Source organism: Chiloscyllium plagiosum, unplaced genomic scaffold (genome assembly GCF_037043375.1).
Source record: "Chiloscyllium plagiosum isolate Xiang-an unplaced genomic scaffold, Cpla_swu_hap1 HiC_scaffold_19, whole genome shotgun sequence".
NCBI lineage: Eukaryota > Metazoa > Chordata > Chondrichthyes > Orectolobiformes > Hemiscylliidae > Chiloscyllium > Chiloscyllium plagiosum.
Genome location: NW_028270157.1, coordinates 28549340 through 28565329, shown reverse-complemented (window position 1 = coordinate 28565329; position 15990 = coordinate 28549340). Strand labels below are relative to the sequence as shown.

The window sequence follows — 15990 nt, the reverse complement described above, 5'->3', positions numbered from 1 at the left end:
TCCAATAAATCTGTTGCAACTATAACCTGGTGTTGTGTGATTTTATTTTCGGCAAATTAATTTTATTTACAGAAATGGAGCATCACAAAAATCAGCTTCTTCGAGCTGAAAGCAGTAGAAGTCCTTCAACATGTTCAGATTTCCAATTTGTCGTGTATTAGAATGCACTCATGCTCCTTTTGTAATTTAGTCCAACTTGACGAAGCCAATGTCTTTGGCATATTGCCTGAAGCACAGGCAGCGTATGTTGAGGCCCTGTTTCCCAATCATGCCGTGGCGATTTGCACACACTCAGCACGAGCGGGAGTCCTGGCCGAATTTCCTGGGGTGGGACCAGTAAAGTTGTTGGTGACCCATGGCAGACAGAGTTTGAGAGAGAAAGGGCATTGTTTGATTTTTAACTTTGAAATGTGGTGGGATCCTCTTCAGAGTTGGTGTGTACTTGATGGGCTGAATGGACTATTTCCACACTGTAGGGATTCTATGAAAATGTGCCTTCTTGCACCAATAATCAAATTCTGTACTAACAAACAACTAGTGCCATTTGTTAAATTTGTTACCTTAGACTTGGCATTGTCTCACGAAAGGCAGAATGTCTCACATTTAATTAACAAGAAAGCACACTTGGAGGTATACAAACGTACAATACACAGATTCTAGAACAAAGGGTTTCCTCTGTTTGTGTCATGCTATTGTTTGAATAGATATTGGGCAACACAGATAAATCTTTTCAGGGGAATGAACATAGGTTTCAATTATGAGAGATCAGTGCCATTGAATTGAAACGATCATGTGAAACATTTTGAACAATGTAATAGCCTCTTAGCTACAACCATCCCCTGGCTGAACACTTTAACTCCCCCTCCCATTCCGCCAAGGACATGCAGGTCCTTGGCCTCCTCCATCACCAGACCCTGACCACATGACACCTGGAGGAAGAGCGCCTCATCTTCTGCCTAGGAACCCTCCAACCACACGGGATGAATGTAGATTTCTCCAGCTTCCTCATTTCTCCTCCCCCCACCTTATCTCAGTCCCAACCCCCGGATTCAGCACCACCCTCTTGACCTGCAATCTTCCCGACCTCTCCGCCCCCACCCCCTCTCCAGCCTATCACCCTCACCCTCACCTCCTCCCACCTATCGTATTCCCAGTATCCCTCCCCCAAATTCCCTCCCCCCTACCTTTTATCTCAGCCCCCCGGCACACCAGCCTCATTCCTGAAGGAGGGCTTATACCCGAAACGTCGATTCTCCTGCTCCTCGGATGCTGCCTGGCTTGCTGTGTTTTTCCAGCACCACATTTTTCGACTCTTAGCCACAAGTTATGAACAATATACTCAGAACAGCATCGACCAATGAAGGCACAACTTTTTGTTCACATGGACAGAACTTTCTATTGTTCCAGAAGAACAAAGACAAAACTCATCCTCTTAGAGTGAAATAAGAAAACATGTATTTTGTTTAAAACAATCCTTTACACTGTTAAACAACAAGTTTGCTGACAAGGTTGATGCAACAAAAACTTTTCAGGACCGAATGGAAAAACAAAGTCCACAAACTGTTTTGGGATCTTTCTCCCACAGTATACAGTACACATACAGCATTTTGTTTTATATTTCAGGACTTTTACTGTAATACCACTCACTGAAAATTACAACACACTAAAAAAAGACTCATTGAAGGAATCCCTTTATCTCAAATAGATAACAAATGTTTCAGTCCACCATCCTTTGTTAGCAGCAATTACATAGAGATAAAGTAGTCCAAACTGACAGATATGAAGATGTGATGTGAAGGTGCCAGTTTTGGACTGGGTTAGAGAAGGTCAAGAATCACACGACACCGGGTTATAGCCTAACAGGTTTATTTGAAAACACCAGCTTTTGGAGTGTTGCTGCTGCGTCAGAACTTCAACACACACAATTGTCATAAAGATGTTCAGTTCTACAATACTTTAGTTCAAAAAACAAACTAAAATTTAAATGAAACTTTTTAAAAATACATATAACTATACAGAACCAAGTTTAGAATATTTTAAACTGCTAAAAAATTAACAAGAGCCTTAACAAGCTCAAGATTGCAAGCTGGTCAGTTCTTGATGTGCAAAAGATGTTTTCAAAAGGTGAACAGACTCAAATACAAGAAGTTACTTTTGAATCCTGTACTTTTTTTATGCAGGCATTAACCTCACTTTCTCTCGTGTTGCATTAAGTCAACAAGACAAAAGCAATTGAGCAGGGGAGTGGAGAAAAATTTTTAAACTGAGAGGGAAGACATGCACACAGAGAAGACTTTTAACAGTAAGTTTTGAGTAAGCAAAGTGGCAAAGGTAAAGGGATTTTGGGGGGGGGGGGGGGGGGAAGGGCGGTGGGGGCATTTCAAAGTATCAGAGTATAGTGGTCAAACGTAGCGCTTCTAATGAATGCCGAGTCGGAGTGGGGAATGAGTTGTAATCCTATGTCAGCCAGAAGAGTCAAGAAGATGTGCAGCTGGAGAGGATTGGTCATGGAGGGTGAAGCAAGACCCTGGAGGGGTTTGAAAATTAGGCTTTGAAGTCAATTCACTTGGGTCCAGGAAGCCATGGGCCAGTGAGTTCTGGCAAGGGTGGACTGGGAAGGTATAAAGAGAACCAGATGTACGGCAAAAACAGACAAATTCAGAAGTCAGTCTTTGAGGTGAAGAAAGTGTGGATTGAGCTTAGCTACTGGTGAGAAAGGGGTATAGCTGCAGACACGCAATATTTCAGAGATCCTGGTAACAGACCATTGCTGTGTAGGAAATCCGGCACTGAATGAGTAGAAAGTCATTAACAGAGGACAGTGGAGCTTTCCTTTTTGGCTATGGCATATTTCCCATCAGATTGTTCCCTTGTATTAATCTAATATACACACTAGGGGCAGGAACCAAAAAATATATAAATATTAAATAGGGCGGCACGATGGCTCAGTGGTTAGCACTGCGGCCTCACAGCACCAGGGTCCCAGGTTCGATTCCAGCCTCAGGTGACTGCTTGTGTGGAGTTTGCACATTCTCCCAGTGTTTGTGTGGATTTCCTCTGGGTGCTCTGGTTTCCTCCCACAGTCCAAAGATGTGCAGGTCAGGTGAACTGGCCATATTAAATTGCCCATAGCGTGAGGTGCATTAGTCAGAGGGAAATGGGTCTGGGTGGGTGGGTGGGTCTTCGGAGGGTCGGTGTGGACTTGTTGGGCCGAAGGGCCTGTTTCCACACTATAGGGAATCTAATCTAGAGAATTTTAGGAAGTGCTGGTTGAGGGAGTAATCTTTGTTTTGAAGCTGAAATAACATCCAACATTTCTACCAAAAGGAAGATCAACAGGGTTTTTACGCCATCCAAAAGCAATGGCACTTTTTCTAAATTATCAGAGAGCCAGGTTTAATGTTTTTTTTGCAGGTGCAAAGCCCTGTGGACCAGCAAAATCTGAAGTGGGCTTGAATTTGCTAGTGACAACAAAAAAATGCTGGAGATCGCAACGGGTCAGGTAGCATCCATGGAGAGAGAGCAAGCAAACACTGAGTTTAGGAGAGTCATCTAGACTCAAAACATTAGCTTGCCTACTCTCCAAGGATACTGCCTGACCCGCAGTGAACTCCAGCTTTCATTGCTTTCAATACAGATTCCAGCATCTGCAGTAATTTGCTCCTACATTAAACTTACTAGTGTTCTTTAAATACAAGGCAAGCTCCTATGGGGAGGATCTTTCCAGTTATATTAATGATGGGATATTGCATCCTCATTCAGCATTGACTATGAGGATCAAAAAACCGTTAACAGAAGCTTTTTTCCAAAATTGGCCTTGGGATTATTTTCTGGTTGGCTCCTTCAGCAGACAGCACAAGTAAAGGTTAATGAAATGATGTACATTACATATACATCATTCACAAAATATATGCCAATGAGGATGGTTTATCTTTTCCTATCCTTTGTTGGGGTACATGCCATTCAAACTGAATGGCATGTACCCCATTCCTGTCACATTCCTGAAGAAGGGCCTGTGCCCGAAACGTCGAATCTCCTGTTCCCTGGATGCTGCCTGACCTGCTGTGCTGTTCCAGCAATAAAGTTTCAACTTTGATCTCCAGCATCTGCAGACCTCACTTTCTCCTACATGCCATTCAACTTGTGTGGTACAGCTACATTGTTTTTGTGTACTAGCCATCAGCCGATGACATTGCAGTTATGGTGAAACAGGATTGGAAATCAGACATGTATTGGTCTCATACATTCAGATGCATAGTAAGTCTCCATTTTCAGTTTGTATTTTGGTATTTCCATTACGAATCCAATGATGGAAATTTCCAATAGTGTTGGGTGGGGTGAGTCATCTGTTAGCTGGAAAGTTCTGCTCATCAGGAGCTGCGGGCCAAAGATGGCTGCTCATGTGCTCGGTAATGTCATGAGGCGGAGTTGGCCCCAGGGCAAAGTTAAGTGGTGAGAGGAGATCTTGCAGGGTGCGAAGTTGCAGTCATAAGGGGCAGTAAATGTGGTTCCCATTCACCTGTTCAATGTCCATGACCATGATTAGGTACCATCCTCTAACTACCAAAGTTCCACGCACTCATTTTGCTTCCATGAATGCCATGTATTGGCAGGCTTTGACTAATTCCAACAGCTCAGGAAGAGATCCTGGTTTGCCCACCTAAAGACCTCAATTAACGCCAGCAGGTTTGTTGACCCTGGCCTTCCTGTACATAACTTAGGCTGAAAAATGGAAAGGGATCTGCTTGTATCTCACCACTATTGGGATTCCACCCATTATGGCATATTTATATAGGGAAACTGCGTACAGAGGAACCTTGATTATCCAGCAAGATCGCAAGGTCCTGATGCTTGGCTAAACTATGTTATCTGGCATTTGATTATCCGGAATTCGATTTGATTAGATTACCCAGAATGTGGAAACGGGTCCTTCAGCCCAACAAGTCCGCACCGACCCTCCGAAGAGTAACCCACCTAAACCCATTCCCCTAACCTATATTTACCCCTGACTAATGCACCTAACGCAATGGGCAATTTAGCATAGCCAATTCACCTGACTTGCACACCTTTGGATTGTGGGAGGAAACCTATGCAGACACGGGGAGAATGTGCAAACTCCACACAGACAGCCACCCGAGGCTGGAATCGAACCCGGGTCCCTAACGCTGTGAGGCAGCCATGCTAACCACCTAGATTAACTAGCAAAATACTCTCCGCCCACGTCCTTCGGATAATCGAGGTTCCTCTGTACATGTCATGCTATAACTACACACTAACATTCATAGCAACATTACAGCATCTATACAAACAAAACTTTATAACTAATGATAATTTTTATCTCTTTAATCTAGTAAAACCATCCCGAGGTACTTCGCAGAACTGTTATCAAATTCTGACACCAAGCCACACAAGGAGTTATTAGGCCAAATTCTGGGTCAAAGGGTAGATGAGAAGAAGTGTACTTACATAGGCAAACTAGATGGTAAATGTGTGCATTTGTTTTTAATGAAAATATTAACAAGAAATTATGCTCAACATCACGTGAATTGCAGTCAAGAGAAAATGGTTTCACCATTACCCGTTATACAATTCAAGGTTATGCTGTTTAGTGCTGGAAGTTTTACCCGAGTCCATTGTTTCCAAAACCTTTACCTACTGTGACTCCATATTGTTGAAAGTTGTTGCAAACCCTCAGTGGAAGTTGTAAGAATGGAGTAGGGAGGTTGTAGGGGCAGGGAGCACAGCTATTTTTAAAACTCATTCAGAGCTCCATGGTAACCATTGTTGCGGCCAAGCTCAGGACCCCACAATTTCAGCGTGTAACTCTACTTGGGATCCTGACTCATTGATTTTATATGACTCAATATAAATTTTATCTGAATAAAGGTTCAAACAACTGCACCTCAGTCTTTTGCCTTTTACTTTTGTTATTAGATGCTTCCAGAAACTAAATAAATCTGACTGACTGAATGGCACCTGGGAAATTAGGTAAATGCATTTAATTATTTCAACTTAGAGCAATACAACTCTGGGCTAAAATAGCAATTGTAAGCCCAGGCTTTTATTTGAGGCTGTATCTTTCAAGTAAAAAATTATAATGATGAAATTACAAGTCAATTCAATGAGTATATCTTATTTTGTTCCTTTAATGTGGATACTAGAATCGCAGTTTCAAACAACATTTAAAAAGAATCTGGATGGGTATATGAGTAGAATGATATGGGTCAAATGTTGCAAATGGGACTAGATTAATTTAGGACATCTGTTTGCATGGATGAGTTGGACTGAAGGATCTGTTTCCATGCTGTACAGTTCTAGGACTCTGAGAAACAATTCCAAGTAGGATCTTGAGCATGCTTCAAGAATTTAGAAACCAGATTGCACAGATGAACGAGTTTATCTGTACAGTTTATCATCAATACAGATATAGGAATTTAAGTGTAATGGAAAAGTTGACAAAGTGTGACCGCAGTAGCTCAGATGATGATAAATATCTTGCCTCTGCAGAATTTCTAATATGTTCTAGATAGGAGCATTGGAATTATTAATCAATTGCCAAATAAAATATCAAAACTTTTTAAAAACTAAACCTCTCATTGGCAGTCTGCCATATCATCAGATGATTTGTGCTGTGATAGTCAACTGCTTGAAGCTACACCTTGAGGGGTTCGGAGAGCCAGTCTGTTCAGGCAGCCTCCGCCATCTTTGGAGCGGAGATCAACAATGGGTTGAGGCGATGATGCTTGCAGGCTCTTTTTTTTGTCCCCTTTCTGAGATCTCTGCTTGGTTAGTTGTGTTTTTTTGTTTCTGTTCACCTCTTCCTGTACACTTCTAAAAAGACAGTATTCAGAGGTCACAGCAACCGTCTCCTAGTTGACAGGGTCAATATCCACCATATTCCCATCACACATAGCAGAGAGTATGGACCCCCAGGAGGCTATGACCCCGGGCTAGTTCACTGACCTGAATATTTTTGGGTATATAGCAATCATCCATCTGATGAACGTGATTGAGGCAGCACAGACATCACTGGAATGTGTTCTCACTAAAATGAAACATACCTTGTGGTACAAAACTTTTCAGCAGCTCATTAAATAAGGACTCTGCATACTGCTAAGATAAATCTGAACAAGCAAGGTAATTCCACACTGAACACCTGAGAGTTGAACATTCTCAACTTATGCCAAAGTTTGTTCAAATGTTCAAGGGCCTCCATTATTAGCTAAGTGGATTCTCTGAACAACTAAGATTTACAAAAGGATGCAATATGCTTTTCATAATGAATCTGTAGCAATGGATTGCATGTATTGCTGTGTTTATAAACCCCTACTCTCAGATTATTGTCTGAATTTTGCCACTACTACTTTACCCCAGTTGTAAAATATTGGAGAGGTGCTGAACTCAATATTGAAGTTCCTCTTGAGCTCTGAAACTGGAAGAAATTAGATGATTTACATTCTTTAAAACGGTGCTTTCACTTTACAAGTGTGCAGCCAATAGCAATCCTTCCTTTATTGGGTGCAGCCAAATGTAAATGGACATTGCCAACCTTGCACATTAAGAAAATTTGTGTCTACCAAGATACACCAATGTCAGACTGCTATTTCTAGCAGGAGAAGGTGAACTTTGTTTAGAATGAGGTTTTTAACAATACACCAGCGAGGTCCAGTTCTGAGGAAGGGTCACTCGACCCAAAACGTTAACTCTGATTTCTCTCCACAGATGCTTCCAGACCCGCTGAGCTTTTCCAGTACTTTACGTTATTGTTTCTAATTTACAGCATCCACAATTCTTTCAATTTTTATTTAGCAAGGTCCAGTGCTCTCTACTTAACACAGCAAAACTAGGGAGAAGAAAAGTATTTTAAAACATATAGCTTCATTCATTTCAGGTGTTCATTTTTCCATTTTGGGGAGAGTTGGCAATCTTTATGTACTCTGACTTTGTGATGCCTGGATGATCACAAAATAAATCAGTGAATTGGATAGGATTTACAGAATGGCAACCTTGAGATAACAGAAGTCTTAGTCAAGTCTATATCAATACACTCAAAGTGCAGCAAGAAGTCTGATAAGATCACAGTAGAGACTGAATGAAATTGTGATCAGACGCAAGATAATTCTGCTATTTTTGTCCTTTATTTTCAAGATGAAGTAAAACTAAGGACTTTTGCATTTTTGACATTACCCGATCAGGTTTTGACTTTAATCAAACTAACAACATATGCTTTGGTCAAACATGTGAAATCAAAGCTGGCCCTGCCCTAGGACAAATTTGTCCAGTAGAGTGCAGCCAGTTAGATCATGTAGCACATGACTTCATGGGAAGGTTACCAGCTTAGCCAGAGGTATGACACCTCTACTTCAAGTGTAGATTACATTAGATTAGATGGTTTGGATCCAAGCTAAAACAGAACGGTGAAAAATACAGCTACTGTGAATGGACCAAAGTTCTCTTAATCCTAATGCGTTGTCGGGCACTTGAGAAGTATGTCCATTTCAAGGGAAAGATGTTCCACACAGTGTGGAATTCAGTTGCCCAGTCACTTACTCGGTTACCTCCAGAAATTCAAAACTTAATACTCTCAAGCTTTTGCTTCAACATTTAAAGATAGTGCAAGATAGGGCAAAACATATTTGAATGGTCAAGTGTCCGCTCCCCACCCTTCCACTTCCTCTCCAAAATATAGTCGCTGGATTTGATCTGTAAATTAATTGGTTTTTGTCTGCAAATATAAGCATCATCTACTTCTCTATTTTCAAGGACTTTGGCTCCAATTAGCCTTGTTCAGAGATGGATAACTCAGTCTGGAAAATCTTGTTCTATATACTCCAGTGTACTGCAACCAATAAGTTGCAATTTCAGTATAACAGCCAAGAAATCACCACAAGCCACAGTTAGCACTCACTTCACAGATGACAATGGCTAGGAATCCCAGGACTAATTGCCTTATCCAAGTCAAATAACATAGCTGCTTTAAGTTGAATTGGCAGTCAGAAGATTGAAAGGTAATGAATGAGTTTCTGGATTAGTGGTGGTGGAAGAGCAGAGCAGTTCAGGCAGCATCCGAGGAGCAGTAAAATCGACATTTCGGGCAAAAGCCCTTCATCAGTAATAAAGGCAGAGAGCCTGAAGGGTGGAGAGATAAGCTAGAGGAGGGTGGGGATGGGGAGAAAGTAGCATAGAGTACAATAGGCGAGTGGGGGAGGGGATGAAGGTGATAGGTCAAGGAGGAGGGTGGAGTGGATAGGTGGAAAAGATGATAGGCAGGTAGGACAAGTCATGGGGACAATGCTGAGCTGGAAGTTTGGAACTAGGGTGAGGTGGGGGAAGGGGAAATGAGGAAACTGTTGAAGTCCACATTGATACCCTGGGGTTGAAGTGTTCCGAGGCGGAGATGAGGCGTTCTTTCTCCAGGCGTCTGGTGGTGATGGAGCGGCGGTGGAGGCGGCCCAGGACCTCCATGTCCTCGGCAGAGTGGGAGGGGGAGTTGAAATGTTGGGCCACAAGGCGGTGTGGTTGATTGGTGCAAGTGTCCCAGAGAGGTTCCCTAAAGCGTTCTGCTAGGAGGCATCCAGTCTCCCCAATGTAGAGGAGACCGCATCGGGAACAATGGATACAATAAATGATATTGGTGGATGAAATTTTCTGCCCAAACAGGACTTCTAGTTATAAAATTGCTTTTACTTAGATATACATCTTGTGGAAAGGCACAGGAAAGAAAGTGGCTTAAACATTAGAGTTTTAAAAGAGAAATAGAAAAATCAGACAGAAATTTGAGTTCTGGAGTTTATAACTTTGCATTTATATGACAAAAGTACTTTAGAAAGTGTGTATGTAGTAACCTAAGTTGAGGTTGCATTTATATCAGACAGACAATGGATGCCACAGCAAAACTTGGGAACTTCACAACTTAATTTTCTTGACTGGGAGATCTTCTCAGTGACTGGAAAGCTCTCCCATGATATATTTTGAGCTATTAAGTGTGCAGCTCATCTGCAGCCAGAAGAGATGGCCATTTTTAACCTTTTTTCAGTGAAGACTGGTTGTAATTCGTATCATACACATGATGCAGTACAGCAACTTGCCAAGAAGCCTTTGACTGTATATTCCCTCCAACACCTAGGTGCTGCATGGGAACACCATCACTTCCAAATTCCCAGTCAAGTCGCACACTATTCTAATTCTGATTTATATTGCAATTCTTTCGCTGTTTCAGGTCAAAATCCTGGAACACCATTTCATAACAGCACTGTAGGAGTAGCTTTATCATTGATATTGCAGTGGTTCAAGAATGCAGCTTCCTGTGACCTTCTCAAGGACAATTAGGGTTTGACACCAACATGCACATCACATGAATGAACATAAGAGGTGGTCCCAAGCAATACCCCCTCCTTTGCTTTACTATCCTAATAATAAGAACTGCTATCCTTTGTAAGTGCACCAGTTAAGAACAATGTTCTCTTTTGTCAATAATAACCTCAAGCCCTGGCAATAGCAACATCACCCAGTACCACAACTACCAGTTATGAGACTAGTTAAAAGAAAGCATTACACAGCATGTTATCCTTTTTCTCGAAGAATGGTCTCTTGCAGAAAGGCAGACTAGTAAGCTGCGCAAATAGCTGCTTTTGTTTCAAAAAACATTAGACATAACATAATTCTTCCACCATAACTTTAATCAGCCGATTTTTTGGTTGCCCACGGTTGAATATTCAATACAAAAAGGTACATTTTCCTATTGGATTTATGGGACTATTGTCTGCTAATATTCTAGGAGGTCACTCTTCTATAATTAACTGAAGCGACCTTACACACATGCTTCGTTAGACATCTAGAAAGCTTTGTTTGAATGTGAAGTGTGTTATAAAAGATAATTCTAGGCAATGTGTGAAATACAGAAGAGATTTCTTTGTACTGTGTGAATAAGCTAAAGTATATTTGCTACCTTCTGTAAGCCTTCAAAAGCCGACTTGAATGGAATTTTGAATTCCCAAGTTGCGCGTATTATAAAGATTTGTTTTCAGCTCAACATAAATGGTCTTCCTCCAAATAACAGTCAGATCTGAATATTTTCATGCAGAAAGTCTGTCGCTTATCTTTGACAGGTATAAACAGAAAAGCGCAGGTCAGGCAGCATCCAAGGAGCAGGAGAATCGACATTTCGGGCATAAGCCCTTCTTCAGGAATGAGGAAGGTGTGCCAAGCAGGCTAAGATAAGGTTCCTAGCCTAGGAACCCTCCAACCACAAGGGATGAATGCAGATTTCTCCAGCTTCATCATTTCCCCACCCCCCACCTTGTCTCAGTCCCAACCCTCTGACTCGGCACTGCCTTCTTGATCTGCAATCTTCTTCCCGACCTCTCCGGCCTATCACCCTCACCTTAACCTCCTTCCACCTATCGCATTCCCAACACCCCTTCCCAAGTCCCTCCTCCCTACCTTTTATCTTAGCCTGCTTGGCACACCTTCTTCATTCCTCAAGAAGGGCTCATGCCCGAAATGTCGATTCTCCTGCTCCTTGGATGCTGCCTGACCTGCTGCGCATTTCCAGCAACACATTTTTCAGCTCTGATCTCCAGCATCTGCAGTCCTCGGTATATACAGAATCCTATACAGAGACCTATAAATGGCTGCATGTTAATATTATCTACTTCAAGAAACGTGCAGAAACGTGGCCAGTCACGAGCAGTTGGGAAAGGATTTTACTGAGAAATAATGCCATGTATGCTTCCCCTTGTGATATGCAACTGTAGATTTGCAATTGTACTTCAGCCATCCCTGGTCTAAATACTCATCAGCTCGAGGCATTTCTACAGTTACCCTTGCTTCCTTACTCACTGAGTTATGAGCTGAAAATGTGTTGCTGGAAAAGTGCAGCAAGTCAGGCAGCATCCAGGGAACAGGAGAATCGACGTTTCGGGCATAAGCCCTTCTTCAGGAATGAGGAAAGTGTGTCCAGCAGGCTAAGATAAAAGGTAGGGAGGAGGGACTTGGGGAAGGGGCGTCGGAAATGCGACAGGTGGAAGAGCTTCTGTGCAGAGGAGATGACCTGAGGGGCGCAGTGAGAGAGGGACTCACTGAAATCTTTGTAGAGGGAGGAAGAGAGCTTCTTCAAGGAAGGCATCCTTGTAGGAGGATTCGCAGTAGGTTAAAATCTTTGAGGAGAAAGTGAGATCTGGAGATGCTGGAGATCAGAGCTGAAAATGTGTTGCTGGAAAAGCGCAGGTCAGGCATAAGCCCAGGCCCGAAACGTCGATTCTCCTGTTCCCTGGATGCTGCGCTTTTCCAGCAACACATTTTCAGCTCTGATCTCCAGCATCTGCAGACCTCACTTTCTCCTCACTGAGTTATGAGCATTGGGATTAAAATGCAGATGAAACACTCTTGTCTTTCTCCAAATTCCAACACTTCTTGAATATTTTATTTGCAAAAAGGTTCGAACCTGCTTTCATTCACTCGAATTGGCTGCTCTTCCAATTCCTCCCAAAATCAATCAGTGGAACTAACAAAGAAAATAAATCTATACAAAGCTGGAATATGCAGCCAGTAATGCTGACCTCCAGTTTGACCTCTTGGTGTCCTGTTGGAGGCTTGAGCAAAATCACCCAAGAGAAACCCACCTTCAATCATCATTAAACTTGACCTTATGACTGCTCTCCTGCATGCTTTTTACTGCAGGGTTACGGGTTGGTAGTTTAACCACAAAACAAGATGATGAGATGCAATCAAGAAGTGAAGTTCAAAGAGTTGGCTAGTGTCTGCTTATATTACCATATTAGATAGAAAATGAGGCATAATTGTCTGCAGGATTTATCACCTTACTTAGCAGTCCAACCTCACAGCGAGAGCTGGAGGACAATGCATGACTCTATACTTTTGACTGGGAGTGAAGAAAACGTAATGGGGAGACACCACACGAGGATTATAACAAAAATGCTGTGCATTAAAACCTAAAGGAATATGAATTAACAAGTAAAACCCCTTTCCATAGGGTTTCTAATGAAATTTAAGTCTTTGAAAGGGGAAGGTATTTAGCGTCTGAACAAAAAAAGATTTCATCATTTAATGTGCACATTGTGTTGGAGTCTCACCTTACTTACTGAAATGTAAAAAAAAACCTGTTCATTAAAGCCTTTTCTGAATCCTGGATCTTTTGAGGATTTTCACAAAACAGCTTTGTGATGCGAAAGATCTGTATTTGCAGCATTACCTGCAGTTATTATAAACTTCTGAACAACAGCAATTTTGCTTCAAGATTTTCCAAGAAAGCCAGTTTAGAACAGAAACAAAATAAAACACTGAAATTAACTGTTCATTGGTATTTATTAATTTTACACTTTACAACTGAGTATCAATGGTTTGTGTGCATGATGGGGGAAGGACCAACAGTAGCAGTTGCTCTCACTTAACTTCAGAATGGTGTAACTCTGACTTAACCTGCTAGGTCATAATGTCAGTGGGTTTAGTCAACTTTGTGTTGTATACCTTGCCTGATTTTATGACTTACTTCAATTGAGTAACAAAAAGCACGCATCTGACTTAGACCCATCACTTTTCAGTTCATGGCCAGGTTAAAATTTAGACCCGATATAGAAACAACTGTACTAACTTGCATTTACATAGTGCATTAAATGTAGGAAATGCTCCTATGGTGTTTCACAGTGGCCGAAGCGGATGAAAATGGACAATCAGCATATGAAGGGGATGTTAAGCAGTTGATTTAAAGCTTGGTGAAAGAGGTGAATGATAAGAAAGGTCATAAATTGAGAAGTGGAGAAGTACTGATGTTCTGGGAGGGAATTTACCAGAGTGTATGGCTTGGATGGCTGAAAACACGAATGGCGGTGGTAGATCAAAATGAAATGGTAAGTACAATGGGTTAGAGGTGGAGAGAGACAAAGGATTGTATGGCTGGAGGAGCTGATGGAGTTAGCGAAAGGTGAGGTCATGGAGAAACTTGAACTGAGGTCAAGAAACTGAAGCTGATCAACTGGTATTGAACATGGATTAATGTGCAACTAGATGTTTGGGAACTGGTGTAGATTATAATAAAATGGGGAAGAAAGGAAGAAAAATTTGAGTTTATATAGTGCCTTTCACGACTACCAACATGCTTTATAGCCAACGAAGAAAACTTGAAGTGTAGTCACTGCCATAATGTAGGCGAGGTGGCAACAAAATTGTGCACACTATGTTCCCACAAACAACAATATGATAACAACCAGATAACTGAGCAAATTCTTATAGTGTCTGAGTAACACGGGCATGTTTGGTGGTAGAATCAGATGAAAAGCTGAAAATGTGTTGCTGGTAAAGCGCAGCATCCAAGGAGCAGGAGAATCGATGTTTCGGGCATAAGCCCTTCTTCAGAAATGAGGAAAGTGTGCCAAGCAGGCTAAGAAAAATGGTAGGGAGGGGGGACTTGGGGGAGGGGCGTTGGAAATGCGATAGGTGGAAGGAGGTAAAGGTGAGGGTGATAGGTCGGAGTGGGGGTGGGGGCAGAGAGGTCAGGAAGAAGATTGCAGGTTAGGAAGGTGGTGCTGAGTTCGAGGGTTGGGACTGAGACAAGGGGGGGGGGGGAAGGGAAATGAGGAAACTGGAGAAATCTGAGTTCATCCCTTGTGGTTGGAGGATTCCTAGGCGGAAGATGAGGCACTCTTCCTCCAGCCGTCGTGTTGCTGTGGTCTGGCGAAGAGTCGTCCAAGGACTGCATGTCCTTGGAGGAGTGGGAGGGGGAGTTGAAGTATTGAGCCACGGGATGATTGGGTTGGATGGTCCGGGTGTCCCAGAGGTGTTTTCTGAAACGTTCCACAAGTAGGCGGCCTGTCTCCCCAATATAGAAGAGGCCACATCGGGTGCAGCGGATGCAGTAAATGATGTGCGTGGAAGTGCAGGTGAATTTGTGGCGGATATGGAAGGATCCCTTCGGGCCTTGGAGGGAAGTAAGGGGGGAGGTGTGGGTGCAAGTTTTGCATTTCTTGCAGTTGCAGGGGAAGATGCCGGGAGTGGAGGTTGGGTTGGTGGGGAGTGTGGACCTGACGAGGGAGTCACGGAGGGAGTGGTCTTTTCGGAACGCTGATAGGGGAGGGAAATATATCCCTGGTGGTGGGGTCTGTTTGGAGGTGGCGGAAATGATGAATCAGATGAAAAACCAATCTCAACTTTGGGAGCATTTCAATCCATGTTCAATGCTTTACATCAGCGGAGCTGAGAGTCTTTTTGAGGAATTGCTGAATGGGTGTGACCTATGTCGTAAGGACCGGGGCAGGTAGTTAACAAGGTGGGAGTTCGGTAGCAATGGGGAGAAAACGCAACAGGCCTCCATGTATAAATCCCTCTGAAAGACTGGATGCAACTCTGACTTAGCCGGAAAAATACTTCAAGATTCAGCCTGTTGTCTGGAGTGACGCTGCTTGAGCAATGAATATTGGTCAGCACAGTGGGGACAACTCCCATGCACCGTCTGCAAAATAGCACCTTTTACAACAATCTCAGACAGCAGAGAAGCTCTTGGTTTAATGTCTCAGCATCTTGAACCATGTAGTACCCCCTCAGCACTCGACTAACTTAAAAGCTGGATATTCAATCCCTACAGCAACCCCATCAATTTGTGAGATTTACCGAATTTTGGTAAATTCCATCAACTGGCCTGTACAATTAAAATGCCACTTGGTGGATTGATGTATCATTTCACTCCATGAGAAGCAAAAGACAGTGTGGATGATTGTGTACCTCTACTTAAAGAGGAATAATTGTTTATTTTGGAAAAATAAGTGAAGAAAATATTGCAACTTTCTCTTCAAATGGTAAACTCTTTTTTAACTAAAAAAAATATAAATTTTAAGAAATATATTTTAGGAAGCATTTTAATTTCATGCTCCAGACTGTCCCATGTTTCGCTGCGATACACTAACATTTAAAAAGCAGTGGAAACGGACAGGATTATCCTACTCGTTCATTTTATTCAAATGGTGGGGTAGGAGCAGA

At 42.4% G+C, this 15990-nt stretch overlaps 1 protein-coding gene and 1 pseudogene across 1 annotated transcript in view; both read right to left on the bottom strand.

Moving 5' to 3' along the window:
- hmga2 (high mobility group AT-hook 2) overlaps positions 1 to 15990 on the bottom strand; it is a 161231-nt gene that overhangs the window by 44693 nt on the left and 100548 nt on the right. The window lies entirely within an intron of this gene.
- Positions 187 to 357, bottom strand: LOC122559719 (small ribosomal subunit protein uS14 pseudogene; annotated as a pseudogene).